The sequence below is a fragment of the Anastrepha obliqua genome, chromosome 1 (genome assembly GCF_027943255.1).
Source record: "Anastrepha obliqua isolate idAnaObli1 chromosome 1, idAnaObli1_1.0, whole genome shotgun sequence".
NCBI classification, from domain to species: domain Eukaryota; kingdom Metazoa; phylum Arthropoda; class Insecta; order Diptera; family Tephritidae; genus Anastrepha; species Anastrepha obliqua.
Window position 1 is genome coordinate 55,486,462 of NC_072892.1, and position 10,983 is coordinate 55,497,444.

A 10,983-nucleotide genomic window follows, 5' to 3' on the forward strand; every position below is an offset into this window, starting at 1 on the left:
AGATACCTATGCTTAAAGCTGAATCATGGAATAAGTAATAAGACAAAATTTTTAATTTAGTTTAATTTCATTTAGTCTAATTTCAAATTAGTCTAATTTCAAAGAAAATATGAGAGTTTTGAAAAAACAAATTTGATATTCGGGTTCAGCATACTCTAGTCTATAAGTCCACACACTTTTAGCAAACTCCATCTATTTGCCTATTTTTGCCCACGTTTTATGTGGAGTCGTAATGTTACATCGATTTTTTTGCTCATTCTGTTTAAAATTATCTTACAGAGTATCTTAATTGTCACACACAAAAGCATAATATCACGCCAGTTTATGCATAGAGCTGAATCTCCTTTGTTTTACCTTAACTAAAATGGCTTAAACCCATTCAATTGGAAACGATTCACTGCCCCAAGTCGTTTTGAATAAATTAATAAATAATAATTTGCTGAAGTATTGTTGTTGCTAGCTTTAAGCATTTCCGCTCTTGGTGCTTTGTCGCAATTTAGACTCGAATAAGCAGCCTCGATTTCTGCACTCGGTTTTTAGAGCTAATATGAGCAATTCGTTTTGCTGTTATGGGGAGTTCAAGCTGTGAATTCAAGGAATCTAATTGTGATGGCTGGATTTGAAAAACCTGTTCCAAAAATAAAAAAAATAATATGAATAATTGGTTAACAGCTTTTCATTAATCGGACTATGGAAATGCTTAAAATTATTTAATTATTATTATTTCACGAATCGATTAATATATTTTCCTGCAGCTCCTATATACATCTCTAATTTATTTATTTATTTATTTACTCATTCTTTCATCAACTAAGGTACAACTCAAATAAATTACTAATACTAAAGATTAAATATAATATAAAAGTATAGTAAAAATTACGGTGAGATATATTAGTCATAACTCAGAAAGTGTATCCCCAGATTTAATTTTCACTTGAAAGTCCCTCTTGAGTTAAAGAATATATCTGAATTTTATATATCTAAATGGAACTAAAGGCAGGGTAAAGCACTTTACACGTGCAAGAGAATGTTGGGTAAAAAATGGGGTCTCCAACCAAAACTATCCAATTGGTCCTATACAGCCATTGTGAGGTCGATACTAACATATGCGGCACTAGTTTGGTGGCCTGCAACAGAAAAGAAATACAACAAAACTAAGCTGAACAAGATACAAAGAACAACAACAGCGTATATCATAATTACAGGAGCGCTTAGCACCAGTCCTACTGAAGCGCTCAATGTACTAACACATCTATTGCCATTAGATTTACACATTAAAACAATAGCTACTTGCAGCGCGGTGAGACTCAGACACATAGAAAGCTGGACAACAAGGTCGTACGGTCACAGTAAGATCCTTCTACGGGGACCCTCGCTGCTCAAAAACAGATCAGACTACACAGTCTCGGACCTTAACTTCAAGAAAGGCTTTATGGTACGTTTTCCATCGAGAGCCGAATGGAGCATGATTGGAAGATACGATATCGGAATCTATACCGATATGGTTCTAAGATGAACTGTGGTGTGGGAGCTGGCTTCCATTCGGAGCTGCTCAACCTATCTCAGTCAATTCGTCTTCCTGACTATGCCTATTCCAGGCAGAACTGTTAGCGATCAGAGAAGCATGCAAATCACTAAAACTCTACAAGGAAGTTGGTGCAAGGGTAGCTATCTTCTCAGACAGTCAAGCAGCTATAAAGGCCTTGGACTCCAACTCCATTTCATCCAAACTAGTTTTACAGTGTAGAGTAGAGCTGGAAATGCTCAGTCATTGGCTTGAAATCACTCTGATATGGGTTCCCGGATATAGGAACATACGGGGTAATGAGATAGTGGACGAGCTTGCAAGATAAGGTTCGACACTAAAAATAGCAGAGGCAGTCTCCACTCCACTCAACACATTAAAAGCATCCATTGCTTCACACTATCATGCTTTATCCGAAAGAAGATGGAAGCAAATAACTACATGTATTACAACAAAAAACACATGGCCGTCATACAAAATCCAAAGGACGAATGATCTGTTAGGATGTTCACGGCCAAACATCTTACGCATCACTGCAGCTAGACTCAATCTACCCATCAATCCTATCTGCCGAAGCTGTCAAGCGGAAGGAGCGAAGGAAAGTCTTTTCCACTACTTATGTGAATGTCCAGGGCTAGCTAGGGCACGACTCCGTTCCTTTGGTAAGCCTTTCTTGCAGAAAATTAATGAGATCTCAGACAACGAGATAAAGAATTTGCTGCTATCTCACTAAATGGATTTGATTTAGAAAAAAAAGACATCATCACACGAGGACAGTGGTAATAAAACGGTGCTGGTCACTAATTAGGATTATTGCAGTGGAAATACTTAAAGACAACAACAACAAGTTCGCACCGCTAATAAAAGGCATGTACTTTTATATGCAGGCAAACTACAAGCCAACGAAGAGAATGAATGGCAAATCAAGTGAAATGATTCTGAACCTTCTCAATTCTTAAAGATGGGCCCATATAGAATGGATCCCAGATAATGCTGCAATGTTCGAGGTTTGATCTAAGAAGATAAGCTTCCAATCTCTTCTTGAAGTCTAATGCAGTCAATTACGTGCCCTATATGACTGAAAATTTTCAAGTCACCTGCATACCTTCATCCGACAACGCGATGTCACAAAAATGTCTGGAATATCATTAACAAAGATTAAGAACAATAGTGTCCTAAGATGGCTACTTTGGGCATATCTGAGGTAGTTTTAATGGCATCAGATTTTATATTGTTTATATGAACGAATTGAGTTATATTTCTGAGATAAGATAGTAAACTAGGATGAAGACCTATCGAACCCAGCTTTTTAAGTACATAGGATACTATGGCTGAATCTATCGAATGCTATCGAAAAGTCGGTGAATATGACATCGCATTGTTGCCCTGTTTCAAATTGTTTTAAGACTAAATTTGAGAATAAACCTGAACCACAATATTGTCTCGTTTGAATCGATTCAAGTCGCAAAAATAGTGTCATACGTAAAATCTCAAATTTAATAATTTGAGACTGGTGGTATAATTGAACACGAGCATAACAATATTCTGGCAAAGTTTGCGAGGAATCGGTGGCATACAGTTTTGTACGTGGAACACTTTACAAATTACGCCCACACTTGCACACCCAAATCGAGTAGCAGCTAATATAGGTAGTACCAGCCACCTCTGGTTTTCATTGGAGAAGGATTCAAAATTGTTTAAAAGTTCTCATGCTAATCAAGAAGAAGAAGGATAAACTTCCCTTAGTATATTCCAAATGTCTCCACTTCATAGCACTACAAACAAGTAGATTTTAATTTTATACTCGCCATTCCTCAAAGTATCTTACAATTACTTGACATATAACTAAACCACTTAATTATATTAAACAAAAATTGCCTTACACAAATTACATATTTTATAACTCTTTGAGATTTACAACGAACAGCTGCAATTATTATGCACTCAATTACTCTAACTTTGTACGCCGCAAACTTCATTACATGCCCTCGTAAAGCCAACTGACCGCTGCGTGCATTAACTTATAACAACTGCCGCCATAAGCTAACCAAATTGCAATCAAAAATTTAACTGCGAGCTGGATCGACTTTTTATTGACACACATACACGCCCACGCCCAGGCGCTCTATACACCAGCCTATGCGAGATGCCATAGAGAGTATAAAGGCACTATACGAGCTGGCAGCCATCGAGCAGGGAGACCAAAAAGCCAAGGAGGTCATTAGAAAAAGCAGCGGTTCGCAAACATCCCCATGGCTAAGGCACAACCCAGACCCCAAGAGGAAACTGGATGGTGCGGTTTTGACTCCAAAACCTAAGCGGACCAATTTGGAGAAAAACAGAACTGGCGTACAGCAAGTTACTGGAACACCACCTACCTCCACCACACAGAGGGAAACTAAAACAGTGGATGCAACCGAGTGGACAACGGTGGCTAAGAAGACCAAGCGAAAGGATGCAAGACCTAGGAAAGTTAGACCTGACGCGATAGTGATAGAAGCGAAGGGCGAAACTTCCTACGCGGAAATACTGAAGTCAGTAAAATCCGACCCCAAACTTGGAGAACTTGGGAAAATGGTTTCGAAAATAAGACGAACGCAAAAGGGTGAAATACTCATCCAACTATCAAAAGCGGGCAAACAAACCAAGGAGTTCACCTCAATAATAGGCAATACACTTGGAGAACGAGGGGCGGTACGGAGCCTAACACAAAAAAAGGTTCTCGAGTGTAAAGACATCGACGAGATCACTACCAAGGAAGACATAGTAAGCGCAATATGCGAGCAATTCGACATGGGGGCATCTACCGTAGAAGTAGTAAATATGCGAAAAGCGTTCAATGGCACACAGACCGCAGTCCTAAACCTGACAGAAGCAGAGGCGAATGAAATTCTCGCTGCTGGACGAGTCAAAGTGGGCTGGGTAAACTGTCGGATCCGTGAACGCCTAACACTAACTAGATGCTTTAAATGCTTGGAGTTTGGACACATTCGGCGAGACTGCAAAAGCAAGGCAGATCGTTCGAAACAGTGTAGGAAGTGTGGCGAGGAAGGCCACATCGCAAAAGAATGCAGCAAGGACCCAGAATGCATGCTCTGCAAAGCCAGGGGGGAGTCCAATTTTAAGCATATAGCGGGCAGCGGTAGATGCCCAGTTTTCAAGAGAGCTCTGAGCGACCAAAGGAGATGAGAGTTATCCAGATTAACTTAAACCACTGCGAAGCAGCGCAAGACCTGCTTACTCAGATGGCAATAGAACAGAGAGCAGAGGTAGCCCTAATATGCGACCCCTTTAGGGTTAAAAAGGACGCTAGATGGTGTTGCAGCAAAGACATGGAAACTGTCATTTGGACGCGCAAACACCCTCTCCAAGAGATTTATGATCAAGTCGAGGGCTTCGTAAGAGCTAAAGTGGACAACACTTATATGTATAGCTGCTATGCCCCGCCTAGATGGACGCGAGAGCGCTTCGAAAAGTTTCTGGACGACCTCATGCGGGACGTCGAAGTTAGGTCGCCAGTAGTAATTGGCGGTGATTTCAATGCATGGGCTACCGAGTGGGGCAGTAGACTTACCAACACCAGAGGACGTAGCCTGCTAGAAGCCATTGCGAAAGTAGACATTAGTATCGCAAATAATGGACGCGCGCTTACATACCGCAAGGCCGGTACGGGATCTATTATTGACCTAACACTTGTCAGCAGCTCATTTTTGCAGAAAATCAAGTGGCGAGTAAGTGAGGAATTCACTCACAGCGACCACCAAGCAATTATATTCGAACTGGCAAAGAATAAAAGATTACGCACAACTAAGCCAGTAGGACCAAGGTGGAATGACAGGAAGATGGACACCGAGACCTTTGGGTACGCCCTAAACGACCAAAGTTTAGAGCGAGGTACAGCAAGTGAGCAAGCTCGACAACTAAAGAGCATTTTGTCTAAAGCTTGCGATGCGGCAATGCCAATAAGAAGGACAAATCGACAAGGAGCGCCCTGCTATTGGTGGACTGAAGAGATAGCGCAACTGAGACGGACCTGCCTGCAAGCGCGGCGTAAAATGCAAAGGTCCAGGGGCAGAGCTTGCTATGAAACGGTGCTAGCGCACTTTCGAAAGGCAAGGAAAGCACTACAGGAAGCGATTAAAAAAAGTAAAGTCGAGAGCTTTAAACAACTTTGCAACGATGCGGACATAAACCCATGGGGTACTGCATACAAAATGGTGCTAAAGAAACTGGCGGGACAACGAGCTCCATCAGTGGTATGCCCAGTTATTCTTAATCGAATTGTAGTGACGCTATTTCCCCAGGGACCAAGTATAGATAGATTAGAATCTGCTGATACCGTAAACACCCAACAGATTCCAGTCGTATCCGCAATAGAGATAATGGAAGCGTGCAAGAAAATCGGCGACCGAAAAGCACCGGGGCCGGATGGCATACCAAATGTAGCCCTTAAGGCGGCTATCCGCTTGCGTCCCGAAATATTTGTTGCGGTACTACAAAAATGCCTAGACGAAGGTGTTTTCCCTACACAGTGGAAATTGCAACGACTTGTGTTGATTCCAAAAGGAAAAGGAACAGCCGATGATCCGTCCTCGTACCGGCCGATTTGCTTACTGGACACAACGGGCAAAATACTCGAACGTATTATTTGCAATAGACTATTGCCTATACTAGAGGAGAAGGGAGCATTGAGTACAATGCAGTTTGGCTTCCGGAAAAACCGTTCGACGATTGACGCAGTCACTACGGTTGTCAAAGCGGCTATTAAGGCTATAGAAGGAAAGCGGTGGCGTTGGGGCACCAAGGAATACTGTGCTGTAACCACATTAGATGTCAAAAACGCCTTTAACTCGGCAAGCTGGTCGCACATTCTGAATAGCCTGCACGAAATTGGCATTCCGCCGTATCTTCTCAGGATACTAAGGAGTTACTTCTCTGATAGACAACTGAGGTATGAGAGCAGTGCTGGAACAAAAACGTACAAAATTACTGCTGGCGTGCCGCAGGGATCGGTCCTAGGTCCTGTACTCTGGAATATCATGTACGACAAAGTCCTTCGCTTACCGGTATCCAGAGAGGTAAGAATAATAGGCTTTGCGGATGATATAGCGATAGTGACGGTGGCTAAGCACATACAGGAAGTGGAACAGATCACGAATGGAGCGATAAAACAAGTGAAAGATTGGCTCGAACAGGCGGGACTCAAATTGGCAGAGCAAAAAACGGAGACGGTTCTGATAACAAGTCGGAAAAAAGTCGAGCAGATGAGAATCATAGTGGGAGAGCAAATTGTTCACTCACAACCGGCTCTGAAATACCTAGGAGTTATGATAGATTGTAGGTTAAATTTTAAGGCCCATATTGACTACGCGGTAGAGAAAACTGCTAGCATACAAGCGGCACTCTCAAGGATCCTACCTAACATAGGGGGTCCTAAGTCAACTAGAAGGAACTTGCTTGCAAATGTGGCCACTTCAGTTCTCCTGTATGCAGCCCCAGTTTGGGCAAATGCGGCGGAACTGGAGGATAACAAAAGGAAGCTATTGTCTGTATATAGGCTAAGTGCCCTAAGGGCATGTTGCGGCTACAGAACAATATCGGATGACGCGGCGTTTGTCATAGCTGGTATGATACCAGCGGACATTCTCGCGAGTGAAATGAAGCGAGTATATGACAGGTGTGCAGCGGATGCCGAAATAAATAAAAAAACGGTGAGAGAAGAAGAGCGGCTTGTGTCACTAGCAAGGTGGCAAGACCGATGGAATACCTCCAGTAAAGGGCGATGGACCTATAAACTGATTCCCGATTTGCGACCATGGCTAAATCGGAGTTTCGGAGATACAACCTACCATGTAACACAGTTCCTTTCTGGACATGGAGGCTTTAGGAAATACCTGCATAGGTTCGGGCACGATGACAGCCCCTTCTGCCCTGTGTGCATCAATGTAGAAGAAGACGTGGAACATGCCAGTTTCCACTGCCCACGCTTTAGAACAGGAAGAATAATTCCAAATGCAACTGACGTAGTCGAGTTCATGTTGCAATCGGAAGAAAAGTGGGAGGAGATAGCTGCATACGCTACTAGAGTTCAAAAGGAACTCAGATACATTGAGCAAATGAGACGCATTAACCGATAGACATTGACGAAGCTATATAGCTAACCAGCCCTGCGAAGTAGTACGTTGAAGCAGTCCCGCAGGGAGAGTGGTGGAGGAGACGGAGTTCAAGGGTTTAGTACGTAGGTGTACTGTTTTGCAAGTCCAGACAGTATGAAAATTACTGACTGTGCGTGGTCCCGAATGAGGTGTACCTTTAGCGAGCAGTATGAATCGTGCATGCCGTCTAAGTTGACGGTATCTATGAAAGATTCCCCCTTCGTTAACAAAAAAAAAAAAAAAAAAAAAAAAAACACGCACACATACAAACACAAATGATTACAAGCTTAATGCATACAGACAACAGACAGCACAGATTTGTGGTCAACGAAAACAAATAAACCAACAATGAGTCTGTTACGAATGCCAATTTATACGCACCCGCTTATCCTCAGCCTTTTCGTAATCGATGCATCACAGAGTAACCCCCACTGGCAAAAATGCTCGTAAAAGCAAGCAGTTGTACTACATACAATAGATGTCAGACGAATGTAGACAATATAAGTGTCCTTTCAAAATGTGCGAATATGAACAAAATATGTGAATGTGTGTTTGTATGTTTGTATTGGTGTGCGTATGCATACATGAATGTACCCAGTAGAATTGTGGATCATCGTTTGAGTACTCTTGAAGTACTCCGCAGTGAATTTGCCTTTGAAATGGAATGGAATACAATTCTGAATGGCCGGAATTTTTCCAAGCGCTAAACCAATGTTGCCCTTTGTATTTAAGGTCAAGGGAGAGGATTTAAACATGGTGAAAATAATTGAGAAGGTTTGGCCAATATCAGACTGTTATCCGGCTCTCAGCGAATTCGAAAGAATCAGCTGAGGGGCTGACGTAATTGGGGTCACGAAGCGGTTTGTTTACAAGAAAACTAAGATATGGTGATATACGAAAAACTTGAACAAGTGTGTGAATATGTGTGAAATTATCGTGCAGATTTCAGCTGGTGATAAGATTGCGTTAGTGATATAAGAGGTGTGTGTTTCTTCAAAAATTATTTATTTTTTCATTAATATCTATTTTGTCCCCTTCAAAGTAATCCCCATGAGATATTATGCCAACGTTTTTTCCAATCTTCGAAGCACTTCAAAAAATCATTTTTTATCTTGTTCAGTTCCTCCTTCGATGCGGTCTTTATCTCGTCAATAGTAGCGTAGCGTCATCCTTTCATGGACTTCTTCAGTTTCGGGAACAAGAAAAAGTCACAGGGGACTAGATTTGTGGAACACGGTGGCTGTGGCATCATTAGTGTGTTGAGTTTGGCCCTGTTTTCGCGCACAAGCAACGGTATGTGAGCAGGGGCTTTATCGTGATGCAAGAGCCAATTTTTGTTCTTCCACAAATCTGGGCGTTTCTGGCGGATTGCCTCACGCAAATTGCGCATAACTTGCAGATAATATTCCTTATTGACCGTTTTACCCTGTGGCAAGAACTAATGACGCACAACGCCCCTGCAATCGAAGAAAACGGTAAGCAAAACATTTACATTCGACCGAACTTGGCGCGCTTTTTGCGGTCTTGGTTCGTGCGGCAGCTTCCATTGAGATGATTGAGCTTTCGTTTCCACGTCATAACCATAAACCTACGATTCGTCACCAGTTATGGATCAAATTTGGGTCGTCGCGGACAGAATCCAACACTTCATTAGCAATGTTCATACGATGCTGCTTTTGCTCGAAATTCAGCAGTTTCGGTACGAATTTTGCGGCGACCCGTCTCATGCACAAATCATTAAAAAAAAAAATCGAATGGCATGAGCCAATCGATATGTCTAGGTCCTCAGCAATTTCTCCAATGGTGATTCGACGATTAGCCAGTACCATTTTCTTCACTTCATCAATTTTTTCATCTGTTGTTGAAGTGCTCGGGCATCCGTCACTCTTTCGTCGTTCACATCTTCTCAGCCTTCTGAGAACATTTTGTACCGCCGATAAACGTTGCTTTTGTCCAAAGTAGCTTCTCCGTATGACACAGTCAACATTCGGAATGCATTCCCGTACTTAATTTTGTTTTTTACACAAAATTTGATACGGGTTCTTTGATCCATCTTTTTGAATAGGTAAAAATCGAAGACGAGCCGAAACACGTGCAAGCAAAGCAGCTGTCAACAATTAGCTGGACATTCAAAATGGCCGAATTCGTCGGCATGAGTGAGAGACATGAGTACCAACATATCGCCACAAAAAAATTCGAATAAACGTAACCTGCGAAAATTCAAAACTCGCGATACTTTTTGATTACACCTCGTATGAAAAAAGCACAGTCCACACTCATGTTGCTTTGTTGCTATCTGAACAACTGATTGGACGAGTGCGTGAATACATGTGAAGTGATCGTGCAACATTCGGCTGGCGAATCCTAACTGTCGTAGTAGCCGACGTTCCTCGTACAATTTTACTTTTCCCCATATTCATTGGCCAAGCTTGGTAAATCTATCATCCTTGGGATTTAAAAGACAGGTGGGGTGGAGAAAAGGGAGGAGGAGAGAAAGAGGAAGGAAAGGAGAAAATGGGAGGGAGAGAGAAAAAGAAGGAAAAGAGAAAAAGGGAGTAAACAAAACAAATATATTTTTTACCTCCCAAATATAGTGAGCCATGAGGGAGAACCCTTAAAATAAAAATATTTCGCAAGAAAAATAAATGCTTGGTGTTAAAGAGAGTGAGGAGGCGCGAATTGAGTGAATGATACTGGAGCTTCTGGGTAAGTTTCTTTAGGGATTTATTTATTTAAGCTTCATAACTCATAAGTTTTTTATAGCATACATCAGTGAGGTACGGCTCAAAAGCTTTGGGGAAAATTATTGAGTCTTGTGGCTCGGTAGATCGTGGAGTCACTCTTATCGGGAAAGCAATCGCCCTACCTGTGGTATGCAGTCAGTGTGCGCTTTAAGTTTTGACAGGTACTGTAATATGCTGGCCAAAATACAATTAAAAATACACATGTCCTTTGTTGCATACTTACAGGCGATATTGAATTTAAGCATGAGTTGCTTAACCCTCCATTGGGTACCCAGAACTGGTCGGACCTCCTTCGACTTTGGAAGTGAATTTAATTCACGTTAGCTATTATAGCTTACGACTTGAGCTACCAGGTAGCTTACTAAAATTTTTTATCGATTTATGGATATAACCTTTTAAAACAGATCCTCGAACAGGATTTATAGATATAACCTTTTAAAACGGATCCTCGAACAGGATTTATGGATATAATCTTTTAAAACGGATCCTCGAACAGGATTTAGAAAGTTACATCCATGGTTGGGTACCTCAGGTCTGCCAATGTCATGACTTGTTGGCC